Raw genomic sequence first — 22,514 nt, forward strand, 5'->3', positions numbered from 1 at the left:
TAATTGGAGATTTTCTACTAAGAGATTTCGGAAATATTGGACAAGCATTTATTGGAATTATGAGAACCCAATTTTTCCATTCATTGCATATCCTGAGAATATTTTCGGTTTTGGAAATTCCTTGATGTCCAAACATTCTTGATCTATAAACACCTAAGTTTGCATTTCTAGCAAACTATCCTAAGAGCCAGGAAAAATTCATTACTCGTTGTTTCTGGTGAAGCCATCTATTCGGAGATGAAAGTGCCCTAATTAGGTGAAATCTCTTACGACCGCTCGTTTAAAGACTTCTGTGGGATCAAGAAGCTCTACGAGTACCGTTGGTGGGAAACTTGATAATTGCAGTTGTTAGAGCACTGCTCGGTCGAACTCGCAAGCGTTGCTATCTCAAGCTTGTTGTCAAGTTTAGTTGGCAAAACTATAAGTCTTGATTTCTAGTCTACTTATAGCTAAGTCTCGGATTAGGATAGAAAGTGTAGTTGAGATTTAGACTTCACGGCGTTCATCGATCAAAGACGAAGAACTACTAAGGGGAGCTTGTGGAACTTCATCAACAAAAGATATGTGGAGACTTGAACTCATCTATCACTTAAAAGTCTATCTACTCTATCTCCTATTTGAGACAAAAGTCGTATAACTATATAGACTTCTATTATACACATTTGATATTTAGAGCTGAGTTTAACTCGCTTACATATTTCTCGAAATATGTATTGGCAAGCTTTCACTTTAACAAAGTTCATCTTATATTCTTGAGAAAGTCAAAAGATGATCATGTGGAAATCACCTGGTAACATCTTACATGATTTTTATGAGACAGTCATTTGATGTAGACTCGGAATGTTTCGTATTGATCATTCGATCACTTGAAAATTGCTTTGAAGCTAATAGTTTGTCTGAGACATCTATTGTCGTCTTCCGAGAATGTTTCAATGATTGAAATGGGAGTTTAGAAAAAATAACCATGATTGGATATAGCACAGTATGCGTACTTGTATGCTAACTGTTGTAAGTTATTCCAAGTTCGGGAACCATGGTATGCATACCCGTATGCGTACTGATTGGTTTAGTAGAGGTCCGGGAACTAAGTGCACATACCGGTACGCGTACTGGCGTGAGGTTCAAGTTCCGGGACTTTACTGAGTTTGGTGGTATGCATACCCGTTTGCGTATTGGCGAACCCAAACTTAGTCCGGTCACCTAGGTATGCGTACCCGTTTGCATAATTGAGTGGGTTATGTTCTAAAATCGGTTAGTTCATGAACTAATACATTTATATAATAAGGAATGCAATCTTTTACAAACCGTGTCTATAATGTTCAAGAATTGGTTCGAGTGAATCAAATCGATTTTGCTTCAATTGTGTCTTGTATACTTCTATGAGAATATAAACAATTGAACAACTCTAGAACTAGTTTCATTTGAACTAGTTATGGTTAATATGAATAAGGTTGATATGAAAGTGTTCATATGGCTTACTTCGGTTAACTATTGTTAAGCCAACAAAGGTGCACACGTTTAGGTATAATTACTCATATCTAGATGAAGTCACTTTTCATTTGTGTGTAACAAGCTAAGTTCGACCTAACTGTTGAAAGATATTAGCTTGAGTCTAATCAGGTTTTCATCCAACGGTGAATATTGAATGTTTGTTACCAAGGTAACACTGATTGCAAACCCTGATTTGAAGACTATATAAAGGAGAACTCTAGCAACTGGGAAACCTAATCCCCACACCTTTTGTATGATACTAGTTGCGACTAGAGTCGATTCTCCTTTAACCTTAGGTTTTTCTAAAACCCTGTAGGTTAACGTCTTGAAGACTTCATTGGGATTGTGGAGCCAGACCGAACTATTTTCTCTATAGTTGCATGTTCTGATCTTGCTGTTTTCTATCGTGATTGAGTACTATCTTCTCTAAGATTTGCTCGAGATTTAATCTCCGATAGGCAAGATAGAAAGTAGTCACAAACATCTTCGTCTCATCGTTTGTGATTCCACGATATCTTGTTTCACTACCATACAATTAAGATTATTGTGAGGTGATTGATATTTCTAGGTTGTTCTTCGGGAATATAAGTTTGGTATATCAATTGGTTCCTGTTCACCTTGATTTATCAAAAGATAGAACAAAACTCATAGGTATATCTGTGGGAGACAGATTTATTTATTCAATAGACTTTTCTGTGTGAGACTGAATGGTTTATCAAGTCTTCGACTTCGGTTCGTAACAACTCTTAGTTGTGGGTGAGGTCAGCTAAGGGAATCATGTGCATAGATTCATGTTGGGATTCAGAGACGTAAGGGGCGCAACTGTACCTTGATCAGTGTGAGATTGGTTAGGGCTCAACTACATTCCAGTCCGAATTTAACTTGGAGTAGGCTGGTGTCTGTAGCGGCTTAATATAGTGTGGTGTTTAAATCTGGACTAGGTCTTGGAGTTTTTTTTGAATTTGCGGTTTCCTCGTTAACAAAACTTCTGGTGTCTGTGTTATTTCTTTTCCACATTATATTTGTTTATATAATTGAAATATCACAGGTTTTGTGTAAGTTCAATCAATTGTGAATCCAACCTTTGGTTGTTGATTAAATTGATTGACACTTGGATATTGGTTATTGATATTGTCCAAGTTATTTCTTATATTCAATCGGGTTCGCAAATTCCTATTTGTTTGATTGCAGATTGAATTGAGAAATTGAGATATAACTCTTTGATATAGTTTTCTTAAGATTGAGTATGACTGTCTAGTTGATTCTCTTGAAAGTATTTTGGAGTTAGTCCATACAGATTTCTAAGAGAAATATTGGGTGTGGTTGTTAGACCCCCGCTTTTTCAGCAGTGTTATTAGATTTCAACTGATTTGATTGACTAATGATTGTTGAAACTTTTATTGCACCTAGTTTGTTTATTCTTGAGAATCTTCTCTTCTGATATAAGATTCACTCAAACTAGATCGAAGTATCGATGGGATCGCTAGAACTGTTGTTAGATCTAAATACATCTTGTGATAATTGATTGTTAACAGACTCCGTCCTGTGTGTGATTAATCACAAGAGATTAAAGTGGTGTTGTGAAGGTTATTGAAGATTAAAGAAGATTTGAAGACGAAGAAGATTTCTTATTGGTTTTCGTATCTTGTGAATTTATGTGCCCAAACCTTGATCGACTGAGATCCAACTAGAATCGGATTTATTCGATTGATTAGTTGCGTGAGATCGGCATTCTCAATATATCTCTTTGATATTTATTTTGATTGAGTGTGATCTATACTTGACTATTTTGGTAGTTAAAGTTAGATTGATCTAACCATACAAAGGAGTTTATTTGTTTAAATGGAAAAGCCTTTATCAACGACTCACTAAATCTTACAGAAAAGATTGATTAGAGTGGTTACCAAACAGATTCTTCCTTTGTTGTTTGGAATATGATCCAAAGGACTTGCTATTCACGTGCGTGACTCTAGAAGTCGAAGGCACAGGGATACTGAGGGAACTAAGTAGTTAGGGGTAGTCTGCTTGGTCTCAACTATACGAAGTTGGTTTAGATTTTGTATAGCGGATTAATTCTGAGAGTATTCATAACTGAAATAGGTCCCGAGGTTTTTCTGCATTTGCGGTTTCCTTGCTAAAAAAATCTTGTTGTACCATTTACTTTACGTTTCCGCATTATAATTGTTTTATTATAATTAGAGTAAATTGCACTTTACGTTAACTCCGTTATACTCTATAGTGATCCTATAGAGTTTGGTTATTATCGAACCTATTATCAAGTAGCACACTTTGTTTGTCGTATTGTCTCGATCTCGTATCCATAGACGATCACACAAAGTGTGAATACCGAAGTTGTTGTATTGTTTTGACTTTGTCCATAGACAATCACACTTGGTAAGAGGATTTATATGTTGGAAGAAAAATATTGTGGTGTATTTGGGTACCCTCGTCTTTTCTATTAAGTGCGTAAAGTCTTGCAAGATTCAAGAGATGTAAGGAGCACGAGTGCAATTGGAGGGTTAATTCAATCTCAATTACATTCTAGTATGATACTAGGCTAGTGTATGTAGCAGCTTAATACATTACGGTGTTCAAACTGGACTAGGTCCTGATGTTTTTCTGCACATTGCAGTTTTCCTCGATAATAAAATTCTTCGTGTGTTAATTTAATTTTTATTTCCGCATTATAATTATGTTTGGTATAATTAAAGTAAAAGCTAGTAATTCGATAATCAACCTAGATTTTTTTTTAACTCAAACCATATATAACCTACTATAGTTACCTAAAATCGGTGAGAGGCTAAAGTGGGATTCTAGGGTTTCTGAAAGTGAGTTATGGGAGGTTGAGCACGAACAGTCTTCGCCTAAACCACGCACAATGGCCGTTCAAAGGCTGCTTCAGTCACACTAGAGGTTAGGGTTGGTCTTAGGGAGGGATCAAATGAATAGAGAGATCAGAGAATTCTAGGGTTTGATGAAGAATTTCTCTGAGAGTTTATGAGAAAAGTTGTTTTTGCTTGGAGAAATAGATGACCTATTTATAGCTGAATTATCTAATCTCAGGCCGGTGAAGGTAAAGATTGCTTGCCGTGCCATGAGGATCAATTCTTCCGTCTCTTCAGGAATAATAGAGATAAACTAGGTTGAGATTATCTCATTATTCCACCGCATTTACTCTCTTTTGCGGTGAGAAATAGGCCGAGTATTTCTCACACGTGTCATAGACCGCCAGAACAAAATCCTAATTGATATCCCCCCATTTTTGGGAAGCTGAGTCAGTCTTTATGATGATGTGTTGAGAGAGGAAAATATTTTGTTTAGCCGAGTTAGCCAAGATAGATATATATTCTCTGATTTGTAAGAATGACTAGGATGAGTCACGTGAAAAGGCATGGAATGCCTCATAAATAATGTGTAGAGTCTCAGAGGAGATGAGGTTGAGATCCCTCTCTCCATGGCCGGTCACATATGTTACGTGGACACCTAATTATTGCGTGTGGGTCTCTTTGTTGAGCATGTGGATCTCAAGATAAGTTATCCACGTTTTTGGATAAATGTGTACTGTTCAGGCCAATTTACTAGCTGTGAGTCTGTTTGAGATGATGACAAAGAGGCCTGAGGCCTAGATGAGGCTTGTCCCTAAGTATTGTACTTGCATAAGACTCTTATGACGAGATGCTTCGGCTCGGATGAGGCCAACTAACATTTATCCTACGCGGCTGAGGTCGTCTGAGATTTGGTCGACGCGTCTGGAGCTGTCTGAGATTTGGCTGACGCGTCTGGAGTCGTTTAAAATTTGGCTAGCGCGTCTGGTGATAGACACATTTTTGTGTCTAATTTTTCCTCAATGCATGTATTGTTGGAACTCTATTTTTGTACTAATATCGTGTTTTTATGTTTGTTTAGGTGTTTTTGGAGAAAATACCCTTGTATGGAAAGAGTTGCTCAAAAAGTGATGATTTACACCCCGGAGAAAAGTACCAAAGGCACCCCAGAAATGTACCGGAAACGTCCCAGAAACGTCCCGGAGGAAACCAGAAAAATTACTATTTCAACCCAAGAATTACTATTTCAGCCCAAATTCCTAAGGGGACACCATTGTTTGCTAAGGGGACACCTTTTCACGATTTGAATATGAAAATGGCGGGAGAAATCAATCACGCCTGCATGAAATTTCTACTCGATTCTTGGACGTGTTTTTGGAAGATTCGATCGCTGGAGATTATTGGGCTAAGCCTGTTAAGGCTCAACAGGCCGAATGCAAGTAATTTTAGCGATCAAGTTGGGCTGAAATGACCGGGAGAGAAGATCAAAGTCCAAACAGGGGAGCTGTTTTCACGGGAGAATATTTTGGAAAATATTGGATTCTGTTGGAGGATATACGTGCGTTATCTCATGGGATTCGAATATATCTAAGCTAGGAAAGATTGAGAGAGCGTCAGAAGCCAAGAAAATATTTGGTAAACACGATTTCGATTAAACAGGAAAAAAATCAGAAATATTATTCTCGCGTCTGCAAAGAATTGAAGAGAAGATTATATGGAGTTATGATGGAAGATATCGATGTTGTTGGGTATAAATAGCTCACTGAGGTCAAGGAGAAAGGGTGTCGAGAGTTGGGAGAGAGAAGGAACGCTGCAGAATCAAGAACCATGATTTCTCTCTGCTGCTGCTGCTGCTGCCATTGATGAAGATGAAGAACACGAAGAACGGACCCGCAGCAGTCGTTTACCAACAGTGAAAGACTCAAAGGCGTGGGTCGTAGGTGGGTCTTAGAGATTCAGTCACAGCACCTATTCTGTGTCGTTTAATTTTGGACGCCTTCTGTGGGTCGCAGAATCCTGTTTATACTATTTACTTATCTTTCTCTTCATTGTAAAACACTTTTGAGCATCAATGAAATTCTTAGAGAGTATTTTTACTATGATGAGCTAAACCCAACACGGGCGACGGAGGAGGCCGAGCTTCATACATGGGTAATTTATTAATTCTTTTTAAGACTTTTGCATTAATTAATTGAAATATGATTTGATTAATTGGGTGTTATTTGATTATGATGGGTCATGCTTAGCTTAGGTGATCTGATGTTCCATGCTTAACATTTACAACCAATGTTTTGAGAATCGACTTTGGCAAAATAAGAGTCCATATATTTTTGAGCGATTATTGTTGAGAATAAATCATTAAGCCTTATGTTATGAAGATTGGCGAATCATTAGTCCCAGTACCTCTCCAATTTGTCAATATTTTTGTATATTTTTTTTTAAATCTTTACAAGTCCGAGCAACGAACTTTTACTACCACTTTCAAAACTATAACAAAATGGCGCCGCCGACGCGGACTTGTATATAGATTGATTTATTTTTTTTAGGTTTATTATTTTTTTTAGAATTGTTTGTTCCTTTTTACGTTTCTTTTTGTCTTTATTTTGCAGGTTCAAAGTGAAAACTAAGGACTTGGAGAGGAAAAATCTTAAAGCGAAAAGAGAAGAAAAAAGGACAATTTTAGGATTTAATTTTTAATTTGTAATTTTTTTAGAGTGTGTGAGAAAACTGTAATTTTTTTTTTTATTTTGGACTTTGGACTTTAAACAATTGGACTTTGTTTTTTTTTAACCCTACGGAAGGGTATTATTATTAAAAAAAAAATTATTATATAAACTGTGTGCAGGGAAGGACGACGATTACTATATCGTCTCGGCCCCTCGGGTTCGCACACGGCATAGGAGTCGTGGCCCGAGTCGACCAACGGTTCATCGCCCGTCTGGTACGGGAGGTAAGTCCAATCGAAACACCCGAATCTCCTGCAAGCGGGTTACTGTCTGCCTTAAGGTGATAATTGTTTGAGGACGAACCGGACTGTCTTTATTTTCCTAGTAAAGGGCAAGGCCTGGCCTAAACAAGATAAGGGTTCGGATTTCATCACCGTTCCCTTCTTGCCCGCCTTAGGAAAACGAAACCTAACGCGAACCCAAGCTTAAAATTTGGAATAGAACGAGACCGATAGGGTAACGAGCTTAATAGGAAACTCGTTCGAAAATATTGGTTGCTCTTTAAGCACACTCCAAAGTTCATGATGGTTTCTGTGAGTTGAATGCGTGACTGCGCCGCCTTGTGATAGCGGTGAGGCCTTGGGTATCAAAGCTCCACTGAGCTTCCCTCGCCTCAATTCAACTTACTTTGACTCGGATTGATTCCAGAGGGGTTTGCTCAAATTGCAACGAATTCCCTTTCGAAAGATAGAAGCTGGTCTAGAAACAATCTAAGTGGAGCCATCATGCTTTTTGTTTGCTATAAATCTTTAGGTTTGCTTTGGTGGAGTCGAGTCGGCCTTGTTTGTGATTGTATAGAATCCCTCTGTAGTTTATATTTCTTCGGTGATGAATCCTTTTGAGGAGACGCCACCTGCGATGACGTTGCGAGAATATATGTCTAGAAATTCTCGTTATCAAGAGACGTCTTCGGAAATGACTCTTGGTGAATATATGCGTGGGCAGCGATATATGGATACTCCAACTTTTATTGAGGAATCACCTCTAACGATCTATGAGAAATATTATAAACATAGACCATGTAGTTGGGAACAAAGCTTGAGAATTCGTGAATATCAAAAATTATATTGTGATGATGATGAGGAGGAGGATGGTGATGATGATTATAATGATATTTCTAGTTCAAATCCAAATAATTTTAATAATTATTTACCTATTCAAAAGGACGAGGATTTGACTAGAAATACCCCCGTTTTAGACGATGATTACGAAACCGATGATGGTTTAGAGGAACCAGTTTATCTTGAGAGTACTGTTTTCGAGTCAAACGATTTAGAAACAATAGTCTTAGAAGAACTCGTAGAGATTAGCGGGGATGAACCTGACTTAGAAAAATCAATCGCCCACTTTCAGGAATCTGATGACCTAGAAATTAGGGAGATTATGACCAGTCTACCTAGAGACGCCGAAAACTCTAAGTTTGGGGGTGATTATCATTCTCCATGTTCTTTAACTCTTAAAAATATCCTCACTTGGGACTTGACATCAATGCCTCACCCATCTTACGAGACTATCTTCGTACTCGTTTTCCAGAACCTAATGATATCCAACAAGAGTCTCAACTGTTAGAAACCCATCCTCTGGTTGATGTGGTTAACCCAGGCAATAATACCAAGATTGATTTTGTTTTCCCACCAAATAGTTTTCTTCCAAATGTGGGAACATATAGATTTCAAATGTGTCGAATATTAAGTTGTGAGACTAAACCTAAATGCTTTAGGAAATTAGAATCGACACATTTTTAAGGATGACCACTACTCTCATTGTGGTCAATTATGTAAGTCATATCTGATTGACTTAGAGGATCCGCAATTATTTAGGTTATTACTTCGTGATTCTAAGTTCGTATTTGAGTTTTTCCAGACTCTAGGACCTAGTAATTTAGATCCAATCTATGAGGAAATGCATCCAAGAAAAATATTTTATTTAGACCCTTTCATAGAACCTGAACCTGAACCACAATTAGATATAAATATCTTAATCAGGAAACTAGGTAAGGGCACGCTAGTCTTGTTCATTTTCTTGGTTCACTGCAATTTCCTGTTGTCATCTCTTTTTGGTTTTAAAGACCCGCAGTTATTCCGGCTACTGTTATACGGTTCGAGTTGACTAAACCTTTTCTAAGTCTGGCTGAAGACTTTAAACTTAGCACTTTTTGGGAGGTAACCCAATCTCATGCAACACGGTAATATCCTTCCTTAACTCTTTTGCTTCAAATAGTAACCGTTTCTCCTTGTTCATGCTTTTAATTTCATCTTTAGAACATTGAGGACAATGTTAGATTTAAGTTTGGGGGTATGGGAAAATCTTTTAGTTGCAATAAATAAACTCCAGAGCCTAGAAATTTACGCCTATTAAGGATAGCACTAACCAATCTAAGTGGATGGAAACATTTTTGTTTTAGGAGTTGAGGAACCAATCTGACTAGATGGAAACATCTATAGAGTCTATTCATAAAAGCACAGAGCTCAGGTGTTAGAAATAACATGATAGTTTCTCCATATCTCGTCGAGTCCTTTTCACTTTCTATTTTCAGTTTTCTTTTATTTCAAGTGATTTGGTGGGGCACACGATTCAAGTTGTTACCACTGCTAGGTGAATTAGAGTGACTGAGATTAAAAAAAAAAAAAAAGACTGGACCAGTTAGACCAATCGGAATAAGTATTAACACTTGGATAGCAATATGCGTGTGTTCTCCCTGTTTCCGTCGCCTAAGCAAGCGTGGAATGCAGGACCCGTGGGAACTATCGTGTAATCTGCTGACAAGAAGCATGCGCTTGGATCAAAAATATCTATTCATGCCGTTAAAAAAAAATGGTTATTGTTATGTGTAGTCAACTGCTGGTTCCCTTGTATTTGCCAGTTTGTTGATCTAGATTTAAGTTATTGACCACTGGTTCCTTGTATATGCCAGTTGTGTTGATATTAGTCAGACCGGTATCTCAGTCCATTAGGATAGGTTCATTCTGGCAGTGGCCTTCAGACAGATATGGGAAACATCGTTCACTTTTCAACCATCTACATTTTTCTTTTTCCATCTTCTTAATCTTTTCATGTGATTAGTCTGACTCCGAGTATGATGTCCATCGTGAAACTATCTTAGTAGAGCTCTGTAACTTATATGAATTTTAGTATGCTTGAGTGAAAACTCGTGTACAGTAATTGGAATTTCGCATCAGGGTACTTCCTCCTATAATTAATAAGTATGCCAACCAAGGAGGTTCTTTAGTGCTTTCCAAGATTTTGCGTAGATAGTTAGGGTCTGGAGTATTGGTTTTTGTGGGTACACCTCTGATAAACCCACCCGAGATTAACTCGGTCATTTTTCAAGAATAAATTTGCTCGAGGACTACCATAAGTTTGGGGGTATTTGATAGACACATTTTTGTGTCTAATTTGTCCTCAATGCCTGTATTGTTGGAACTCTATTTTTGTACTAATATCGTGTTTTTATGTTTGTTTAGGTGTTTTTGGAGAAAATACCCTTGTATGGAAAGAGTTGCTCAAAAAGTGATGATTTACACCCCGGAGAAAATACTAAAGGCACCCCAGAAATGTACCGGAAACGTCCCAGAAACGTCCCGGAGGAAACCAGAAAAATTACTATTTCAACCCAAGAATTACTATTTGAGCCCAAATTCCTAAGGGGACACCACTGTTTGCTAAGGGGACACCTTTTCACGATTTGAATTTGAAAATGGCGGGAGAAATCAATCACGCCTGCATGAAATTTCTACTCGATTCTTGGACGTGTTTTTGGAAGATTCGATCGCTGGAAATTATTGGGCTAAGCCTGTTAAGGCTAAACAGGCCGAATGCAAGTGATTTTAGCGATCAAGTTGGGATGAAATGACCGGGAGAGAAGATCAAAGTCCAAACAGGGGAGCTGTTTTCACAGGAGAATATTTTGGAAAATATTGGATTCTGTTGGAGGATATACGTGCGTTATCTCATGGGATTCGAATATATCTAAGCTAGGAAAGATTGAGAGAGCGTCATAAGCCAAGAGAATATTTGGTAAACACGATTTCGATTAAACAGGAAAAAAATCAAAAATATTATTCTCGCGTCTGCAAAGAATTGAAGAGAAGATTATATGGAGTTATGATGGAAGATATCGATGCTGTTGGGTATAAATAGCTCACTGAGGTCAAGGAGAAAGGGTGTCGAGAGTTGGAAGGAGAGAAGGAACGCTGCAGAATCGAGAACCATGATTTCTCTCTGCTGCTGCTGCTACCATTGATGAAGATGAAGAACACGAAGAACGGACCCGCAGCAGCAGTCGTTTACCAACAGTGAAAGAGACTCAAAGGAGTGGGTCGTAGGTGTGGGTCTTAGAGATTCAGTCACAATAGCACCTATTCTTTGTCATTTAATTTGAACGCCTTCTGTGGGTCGCAGAATCCTGTTTAATACTATTTACTTATCTTTCTCTTCATTGTAAAACACTTTTGAGCATCAATGAAATTCTTAGAGAGTATTTTTACTATGATGAGTTAAACCCCAACACCGGGGCGACGGAGGAGGCCGAGCTTCATACATGGGTAATTTTATTAATTCTTTTTAAGACTTTTGCATTAAAAATTAATTGAAATATGATTTGATTAAATTGGGTGTTATTTGATTAGATGGGTCATGCTTATCTTAGGTGATCTGATGTTCCATGCTTAACATTTACAACCAATGTTTTGAGAATCGACTTTGGCAAAATAAGAGTCCATATATGTTTTGAGCGATTATTGTTGAGAATAAATCATTAAGCCTTATGTTATGAAGATTGGCCGAATCATTAGTCCCAGTACCTCTCTACCAATTTGTCAATATTTTTGTATATTTTTTTTTAATCTTTACAAGTCCGAGCAACGAACTTTTACTACCACTTTCAAAACTATAACAAACAGGGGAGCTGTTTTGACGGGAGAATATTTTGGAAAATATTGGATTCTGTTGGAGGATATACGTGCGTTATCTCATGGGATTCGAATATATCTAAGCTAGGAAAGATTGAGAGAGCGTCATAAGCCAAGAGAATATTTGGCAAACACGATTTCGATTAAACAGGAAAAAAATCAAAAATATTATTCTCGCGTCTGCAAAGAATTGAAGAGAAGATTATATGGAGTTATGATGGAAGATATCGATGCTGTTGGGTATAAATAGCTCACTGAGGTCAAGGAGAAAGGGTGTCGAGAGTTGGGAGGAGAGAAGGAACGCTGCAGAATCGAGAACCATGATTTCTCTCTGCTGCTGCTGCTGCCATTGATGAAGATGAAGAACACGAAGAACGGACCCGCAGCAGCAGTCGTTTACCAACAGTGAAAGAGACTCAAAGGCGTGGGTCGTAGGTGTGGGTCTTAGAGATTCAGTCACAATAGCACCTATTCTGTGTCGTTTAATTTGGACGCCTTCTGTGGGTCGCAGAATCCTGTTTAATACTATTTACTTATCTTTCTCTTCATTGTAAAACACTTTTGAGCATCAATGAAATTCTTAGAGAGCATTTTTACTATGATGAGCTAAAACCCAACACTGGGACGACGGAGGAGGCCGAGCTTCATACATGGGTAATTTTATTAATTCTTTTTAAGGCTTTTGCATTAAAAATTAATTGAAATATGATTTGATTAAATTGGGTGTTATTTGATTAGATGGGTCATGCTTAGCTTAGGTGATCTGATGTTCCATGCTTAACATTTACAACCAATGTTTTGAGAATCGACTTTGGCAAAATAAGAGTCCATATATGTTTTGAGCGATTATTGTTGAGAATAAATCATTAAGCCTTATGTTATGAAGATTGGCCGAATCATTAGTCTCAGTACCTCTCTACCAATTTGTCAACATTTTTGTATATATTTTTTTTTAATCTTTACAAGTCCGAGCAACGAACTTTTACTACCACTTTCAAAACTATAACAAAAATGGCGCCGCCGACGCGGACTTGTATATAGATTGATTTATTTTTTTTAGGTTTATTATTTTTTTTTTAGAATTGTTTGTTCCTTTTTACGTTTCTTTTTGTCTTTATTTTGCAGGTTCAAAGTGAAAACTAAGGACTTGGAGAGGAAAAATCTTAAAGCGAAAAGCGAAAAGAGAAGAAAAAAAGGACAATTAGGATTTAATTTTTAATTTGTAATTTTTTTAGAGTGTGTGAGGAAAACTGTAATTTTTTATTTATTTATTTTGGACTTTGGAATCTAAACAATTGGACTTTGTTTTTTTTTAACCCTACGGAAGGGTATTATTATTAAAAAAAAAAATATATAATATAAACTGTGTGCAGGAAGGACGACGATTACTATATCGTCTCGGCCCCTCGGGTTCGCACACGGCATAGGAGTCGTGGCCCGAGTCGACGACAACGGTTCATCGCCCCTCTGGTACGGGAGGTAAGTCCAATCGAAACACCCGCGAATCTCCTGCAAGCGGGTTACTGTCAAGGCCTGGCCTAAACAAGATAAGGGTTCGGATTTCATCACCGTTCCCTTCTTGCCCGCCTTAGGAAAACGAAACCTAACGCGAAACCAAGCTTAAAAGTTGGAATAGAACGAGACCGATAGGGTAACGAGCTTAATTGGAAACTCGTTCGAAAAATATTGGTTGCTCTTTAAGCACACTCCAAAGTTCATGATGGTTTCTGTGAGTTGAATGCGTGACTGCGCCGCCTTGTGATAGCGGTGAGTCCTTGGGTATCAAAGCTCCACTGAGCTTCCCTCGCCTCAATTCAACTTACTTTGACTCGGATTGATTCCAGAGGGGTTTGCTCAAATTGCAACGAATTCCCTTTCGAAAGATAGAAGCTGGTCTAGAAACAATCTAAGTGGAGCCATCATGCTTTTTGTTTGCTATAAATCTTTAGGTTTGCTTTGGTGGAGTCGAGTCGGCCTTGTTTGTGATTGTATAGAATCCCTCTGTAGTTTATATTTCTTCGGTGATGAATCCTTTTGAGGAGACGCCACCTGCGATGACGTTGCGAGAATATATGTCTAGAAATTCTCGTTATCAAGAGACGTCTTCGGAAATGACTCTTGGTGAATACATGCGTGGCCAGCGATATATGGATACTCCAACTTTTATTGAGCAATCACCTCTAACGATCTATGAGAAATATTATAAACATAGACCATGTAGTTGGGAACAAAGCTTGAGAATTCGTGAATATCAAAAATTATATTGTGATGATGATGAGGAGGAGGATGGTGATGATGATTATAATGATATTTCTAGTTCAAATCCAAATAATTTTAATAATTAGTTACCTATTCAAAAGGACGAGGATTTGACTAGAAATACCCCCGTTTTAGACGATGATTACGAAACCGATGATGGTTTAGAGGAACCAGTTTATCTTGAGAGTACTGTTTCGAGTCAAACGATTTAGAAACAATAGTCTTAGAAGAACTCGTAGAGATTAGCGGGGATGAACCTGACTTAGAAAAATCAATCGCCCACTTTCAGGAATCTGATGACCTAGAAATTAGGGAGATTATGACCAGTCTACCTAGAGACGCCGAAAACTCTAAGTTTGGGGTGATTATCATTCTCCATGTTCTTTAACTCTTAAAAATATACCTCACTTGGGACTTGACATCAATGCCTCACCCATCTTACGAGACTATCTTCGTACTCGTTTTCTAGAACCTAATGATATCCAACAAGAGTCTCAACTGTTAGAAACCCATCCTCTGGTTGATGTGGTTAACCCAAGCAATAATACCAAGATTGATTTTGTTTTCCCACCAAATAGTTTTCTTCCAAATGTGGGAACCTACAGATTTCAAATGTGTCGAATATTAAGTTGTGAGACTAAACCTAAATGCTTTAGGAAATTAGAATCGACACATTTGCTTAAGGATGACCACTACTCTCATTGTGGTCAATTATGTAAGTCATATCTGATTGACTTAGAGGATCCGCAATTATTTAGGTTATTACTTCGTGATTCTAAGTTCGTATTTGAGTTTTTCCAGACTCTAGGACCTAGTAATTTAGATCCAATCTATGAGGAAATGCATCCAAGAAAAATATTTTATTTAGACCCTTTCATAGAACCTGAACCTGAACCACAATTAGATATAAATATCTTAATCAGGAAACTAGGTAAGGGCACGCTAGTCTTGTTCATTTTCTTGGTTCACTGCAATTTCCTGTTGTCATCTCTTTTTGGTTTTAAAGACCCGCAGTTATTCCGGCTACTGTTATACGGTTCGAGTTGACTAAACCTTTTCTAAGTCTGGCTGAAGACTTTAAACTTAGCACTTTTTGGGAGGTAACCCAATCTCATGCAACACGGTAATATCCTTCCTTAACTCTTTTGCTTCAAATAGTAACCGTTTCTCCTTGTTCATGCTTTTAATTTCATCTTTAGAACATTGAGGACAATGTTAGATTTAAGTTTGGGGGTATGGGAAAATCTTTTAGTTGCAATAAATAAACTCCAGAGCCTAGAAATTTACGCCTATTAAGGATAGCACTAACCAATCTAAGTGGATGGAAACATTTTTGTTTTAGGAGTTGAGGAACCAATCTGACTAGATGGAAACATCTATAGAGTCTATTCATAAAAGCACAGAGCTCAGGTGTTAGAAATAACATGATAGTTTCGCCATATCTCGTCGAGTCCTTTTCACTTTCTATTTTCAGTTTTCTTTTATTTCAAGTGATTTGGTGGGGCACACGATTCAAGTTGTTACCACTGCTAGGGTGAATTAGAGTGACTGAGAATTAAAAAAAAAAAAGACTGGACCGGTTAACCAATCGGAATAAGAAACACTGGATAGAAATATGCGTGTGGTTCTCCCGCTTTCCGTCGCCAAAAAGCGTGGAATGCAGGAACCCGGGGAACTATCGTGTAATCTGCTGACAAGAGCATGCGCTTGGATCAAAAATATCTATTCATGCCGTTAAAAAAAATGGTTATTGTTTGTGTAGTCAACTGCTGGTTCCCTTGTATTTGCCAGTTTGTTGATCTAGATTTAAGTTATTGACCACTTGTTCCCTTGTATATGCCAGTTGTGTTGATATTAGTCAGTCCAGTATCTCAGTCCATTAGGAAGGTTCATTCTGGCCGTGGCCTTCAGACAGATATGGGAAACATCGTCACTTTTCAACCATCTACATTTTTTTTTTCATCTTCTTAATCTTTTCATGTGATTATTCTGACTCCGAGTATGATGTCCATCGTGAAAACTATCTTAGTAGAGCTCTGTCACTATATGAATTTTAGTATGCTTGAGTGAAAACTCGTGTACAGTAATTGGAATTTCGCATCAGGGTACTTCCTCATATAATTAATAAGTATGCCAACCAAGGAGGTTCTTTAGTGCTTTCCAAGATTTTGCGTAGATAGTTAGGGTGGAGTATTGGTTTTTGGGTACACCTCTGAAAACCCACCCGAGATTAACTCGGTCACTTTTCAAGAATAAATTGCTCGAGGACTAGCAAATAATAAGTTTGGGGGTATTGATAGACACATTTTTGTGGTCTAAATTTGTCCTCAATGCCTGTATTGTTGGAACTCTATTTTTGTACTAATATCGTGTTTTTATGTTTGTTTGGTGTTTTTGGAGAAAATACCCTTGTATGGAAAGAGTTGCTCAAAAAGTGATGATTTACACCTTGGAGAAAAGTACTAAAGGCACCCCAGAAATTTACCGGAAACGTCCCAGAAACGTCCCGGAGGAAACCAGAAAAATTACTATTTCAACCCAAGAATTACTATTTCAGCCCAAATTCCTAAGGGGACACCACTGTTTGCTAAGGGGACACCTTTTCACGATTTGAATATGAAAATGGCGGGAGAAATCAATCACGCCTGCATGAAATTTCTACTCGATTCTTGGACGTGTTTTTGGAAGATTCGATCGCTGGAGATTATTGGGCTAAGCCTGTTAAGGCTCAACAGGCCGAATGCAAGTGATTTTAGCGATCAAGTTGGGCTGAAATGACCGGGAGAGAAGATCAAAGTCCAAACAGGGGAGCTGTTTTCACGGGAGAATATTTTGGAAAATATTGGATTCTGTTGGAGGATATACGTGCGTTATCTCATGGGATTCGAATATATCTAAGCTAGGAAAGATTGAGAGAGCGTCATAAGCCAAGAAAATATTTGGTAAACACGATTTCGATTAAACAGGAAAAAAATCAGAAATATTATTCTCGCGTCTGCAAAGAATTGAAGAGAAGATTATATGGAGTTATGATGGAAGATATCGATGTTGTTGGGTATAAATAGCTCACTGAGGTCAAGGAGAAAGGGTGTCGAGAGTTGGGAGGAGAGAAGGAACGCTGCAGAATCAAGAACCATGATTTCTCTCTGCTGCTGCTGCCATTGATGAAGATGAAGAACACGAAGAACGGACCCGCAGCAGCAGTCGTTTACCAACAGTGAAAGAGACTCAAAGGCGTGGGTCGTAGGTGTGGGTCTTAGAGATTCAGTCACAATAGCACCTATTCTGTGTCGTTTAATTTGGACGCCTTCTGTGGGTCGCAGAATCCTGTTTAATACTATTTACTTATCTTTCTCTTCATTGTAAAACACTTTTGAGCATCAATGAAATTCTTAGAGAGCATTTTTACTATGATGAGCTAAAACCCAACACTGGGACGACGGAGGAGGCCGAGCTTCATACATGGGTAATTTTATTAATTCTTTTTAAGACTTTTGCATTAAAAATTAATTGAAATATGATTTGATTAAATTGGGTGTTATTTGATTATATGGGTCATGCTTAGCTTAGGTGATCTGATGTTCCATGCTTAACATTTACAACCAATGTTTTGAGAATCGACTTTGGCAAAATAAGAGTCCATATATGTTTTGAGCGATTATTGTTGAGAATAAATCATTAAGCCTTATGTTATGAAGATTGGCCGAATCATTAGTCCCAGTACCTCTCTACCAATTTGTCAATATTTTTGTATATATTTTTTTTAATCTTTACAAGTCCGAGCAACGAACTTTTACTACCACTTTCAAAAACTATAACAAAAATGGCGCCGACGCGGACTTGTATATAGATTGATTTATTTTTTTTAGGTTTATTATTTTTTTTAGAATTTGTTTTTCCTTTTTACGTTTCTTTTTGTCTTTATTTTGCAGGTTCAAAGTGAAAACTAAGGACTTGGAGAGGAAAAATCTTAAAGCGAAAAGCGAAAAGAGAAGAAAAAAGGACAATTTTAGGATTTAATTTTTAATTTGTAATTTTTTTAGAGTGTGTGAGGAAAACTGTAATTTTTTATTTATTTATTTTGGACTTTGGACTTTAAACAATTGGACTTTGTTTTTTTTTAACCCTACGGAAGGGTATTATTATTAAAAAAAAAATTATTATATAAACTGTGTGCAGGGAAGGACGACGATTACTATATCTCGGCCCCTCGGGTTCGCACACGGCATAGGAGTCGTGGCCCGAGTCGACGACAACGGTTCATCGCCCGTCTGGTACGGGAGGTAAGTCCAATCGAAACACCCGCGAATCTCCTGCAAGCGGGTTACTGTCTGCCTTAAGGTGATAATTGTTTGAGGACGAACCGGACTGTCTTTATTTTCCTAGTAAAGGGCAAGGCCTGGCCTAAACAAGATAAGGGTTCGGATTTCATCACCGTTCCCTTCTTGCCCGCCTTAGGAAAACGAAACCTAACGCGAACCCAAGCTTAAAATTTGGAATAGAACGAGACCGATAGGGTAACGAGCTTAATAGGAAACTCGTTCGAAAAATATTGGTTGCTCTTTAAGCACACTCCAAAGTTCATGATGGTTTCTGTGAGTTGAATGCGTGACTGCGCCGCCTTGTGATAGCGGTGAGGCCTTGGGTATCAAAGCTCCACTGAGCTTCCCTCGCCTCAATTCAACTTACTTTGACTCGGATTGATTCCAGAGGGGTTTGCTCAAATTGCAACGAATTCCCTTTCGAAAGATAGAAGCTGGTCTAGAAACAATCTAAGTGGAGCCATCATGCTTTTTGTTTGCTAGAAATCTTTAGGTTTGCTTTGGTGGAGTCGAGTCGGCCTTGTTTGTGATTGTATAGAATCCCTCTGTAGTTTATATTTCTTCGGTGATGAATCCTTTTGAGGAGACGCCACCTGCGATGACGTTGCGAGAATATATGTCTAGAAATTCTCGTTATCAAGAGACGTCTTCGGAAATGACTCTTGGTGAATATATGCGTGGGCAGCGATATATGGATACTCCAACTTTTATTGAGGAATCACCTCTAACGATCTATGAGAAATATTATAAACATAGACCATGTAGTTGGGAACAAAGCTTGAGAATTCGTGAATATCAAAAATTATATTGTGATGATGATGAGGAGGAGGATGGTGATGATGATTATAATGATATTTCTAGTTCAAATCCAAATAATTTTAATAATTATTTACCTATTCAAAAGGACGAGGATTTGACTAGAAATACCCCCGTTTTAGACGATGATTACGAAACCGATGATGGTTTAGAGGAACCAGTTTATCTTGAGAGTACTGTTTTCGAGTCAAACGATTTAGAAACAATAGTCTTAGAAGAACTCGTAGAGATTAGCGGGGATGAACCTGACTTAGAAAAATCAATCGCCCACTTTCAGGAATCTGATGACCTAGAAATTAGGGAGATTATGACCAGTCTACCTAGAGACGCCGAAAACTCTAAGTTTGGGGGTGATTATCATTCTCCATGTTCTTTAACTCTTAAAAATATCCCTCACTTGGGACTTGACATCAATGCCTCACCCATCTTACGAGACTATCTTCGTACTCGTTTTCCAGAACCTAATGATATCCAACAAGAGTCTCAACTGTTAGAAACCCATCCTCTGGTTGATGTGGTTAACCCAGGCAATAATACCAAGATTGATTTTGTTTTCCCACCAAATAGTTTTCTTCCAAATGTGGGAACATATAGATTTCAAATGTGTCGAATATTAAGTTGTGAGACTAAACCTAAATGCTTTAGGAAATTAGAATCGACACATTTGATTAAGGATGACCACTACTCTCATTGTGGTCAATTATGTAAGTCATATCTGATTGACTTAGAGGATCCGCAATTATTTAGGTTATTACTTCGTGATTCTAAGTTCGTATTTGTGTTTTTCCAGACTCTAGGACCTAGTAATTTAGATCCAAACTATAAGGAAATGCATCCAAGAAAAATAATTTATTTAGACCCTTTCATAGAACCTGAACCTGAACCACAATTATATATAAATATGTTAATCAGGAAACTAGGTAAGGGCACGCTAGTCTTGTTCATTTTCTTGGTTCACTGCAATTTCCTGTTGTCATCTCTTTTTGGTTTTAAAGACCCGCAGTTATTCCGGCTACTGTTATACGGTTCGAGTTGACTAAACCTTTTCTAAGTCTGGCTGAAGACTTTAAACTTAGCACTTTTTGGGAGGTAACCCAATCTCATGCAACACGGTAATATCCTTCCTTAACTCTTTTGCTTCAAATAGTAACCGTTTCTCCTTGTTCATGCTTTTAATTTCATCTTTAGAACATTGAGGACAATGTTAGATTTAAGTTTGGGGGTATGGGAAAATCTTTTAGTTGCAATAAATAAACTCCAGAGCCTAGAAATTTACGCCTATTAAGGATAGCACTAACCAATTTAAGTGGATGTAAACATTTTTGTTTTAGGAGTTGAGGAACCAATCTGACTAGATGGAAACATCTATAGAGTCTATTCATAAAAGCACAGAGCTCAGGTGTTAGAAATAACATGATAGTTTCTCCATATCTCGTCGAGTCCTTTTCACTTTCTATTTTCAGTTTTCTTTTATTTCAAGTGATTTGGTGGGGCACACGATTCAAGTTGTTACCACTGCTAAGGTGAATTAGAGTGACTGAGATTAAAAAAAAAAGAAAAAAAAAAGACTGGACCAGTTAGACCAATCGGAATAAGTATTAACACTTGGATAGCAATATGCGTGTGTTCTCCCTCTTTCCGTCGCCTAAGCAAGCGTGGAATGCAGGACCCGTGGGAACTATCGTGTAATCTGCTGACAAGAAGCATGTGCTTGGATCAAAAAGATCTATTCATGCCGTTAAGTTAAAAAAAAAATGGTTATTGTTATGTGTAGTCAACTGCTGGTTCCCTTGTATTTGCCAGTTTGTTGATCTAGATTTAAGTTATTGACCACTGGTTCCCTTGTATATGCCAGTGTGTTAATATTAGTCAGACCGGTATCTCAGTCATTTAGGTTAGGTTCATCTTGGCAGAGGCCTTCAGACAGATATGGGAAACACCGTTCGCTTTTCAACCATCTACATTTTTCTTTTTCCATCTTCTTAATCTTTTCATGTGATTAGTCTGACTCCGAGTATGATGTCCATCGTGAAACTATCTTAGTAGAGCTCTGTCACTTATATGAATTTTAGTATGCTTGAGTGAAAACTCGTGTACAATAATTGGAATTTCGCATCAGGGTACTTCCTCCTATAATTAATAAGTATGCCAACCAAGGAGGTTCTTTAGTGCTTTCCAAGATTTTGCGTAGATAGTTAGGGTCTGGAGTATTGGTTTTTGTGGGTACACCTCTGATAAACCCACCCGAGATTAACTCGGTCACTTTTCAAGAATAAATTTGCTCGAGGACTAGCAAATAATAAGTTTGGGGGTATTTGATAGACACATTTTTGTGTCTAATTTGTCCTCAATGCCTGTATTGTTGGAACTCTATTTTTGTACTAATATCGTGTTTTTATGTTTGTTTAGGTGTTTTTGGAGAAAATACCCTTGTATGGAAAGAGTTGCTCAAAAAGTGATGATTTACACCTTGGAGAAAAGTACTAAAGGCACCCCAGAAATTTACCGGAAACGTCCCAGAAACGTCCCGGAGGAAACCAGAAAAATTACTATTTCAACCCAAGAATTACTATTTCAGCCCAAATTCCTAAGGGGACACCACTGTTTGCTAAGGGGACACCTTTTCACGATTTGAATTTGAAAATGGCGGGAGAAATCAATCACGCCTGCATGAAATTTCTACTCGATTCTTGGACGTGTTTTTGGAAGATTCGATCGCTGGAAATTATTGGGCTAAGCCTGTTAAGGCTAAACAGGCCGAATGCAAGTGATTTTAGCGATCAAGTTGGGCTGAAATGACCGGGAGAGAAGATCAAAGTCCAAACAGGGGAGCTGTTTTCACGGGAGAATATTTTGGAAAATATTGGATTCTGTTGGAGGATATACGTGCGTTATCTCATGGGATTCGAATATATCTAAGCTAGGAAAGATTGAGAGAGCGTCATAAGCCAAGAGAATATTTGGTAAACACGATTTCGATTAAACAGGAAAAAAATCAAAAATATTATTCTCGCGTCTGCAAAGAATTGAAGAGAAGATTATATGGAGTTATGATGGAAGATATCGATGCTATTGGGTATATATAGCTCACTGAGGTCAAGGAGAAAGGGTGTCGAGAGTTGGGAGGAGAGAAGGAACGCTGCAGAATCGAGAACCATGATTTCT

The sequence above is a fragment of the Papaver somniferum genome, chromosome 7 (assembly GCF_003573695.1).
Source record: "Papaver somniferum cultivar HN1 chromosome 7, ASM357369v1, whole genome shotgun sequence".
Classification (NCBI taxonomy): domain Eukaryota; kingdom Viridiplantae; phylum Streptophyta; class Magnoliopsida; order Ranunculales; family Papaveraceae; genus Papaver; species Papaver somniferum.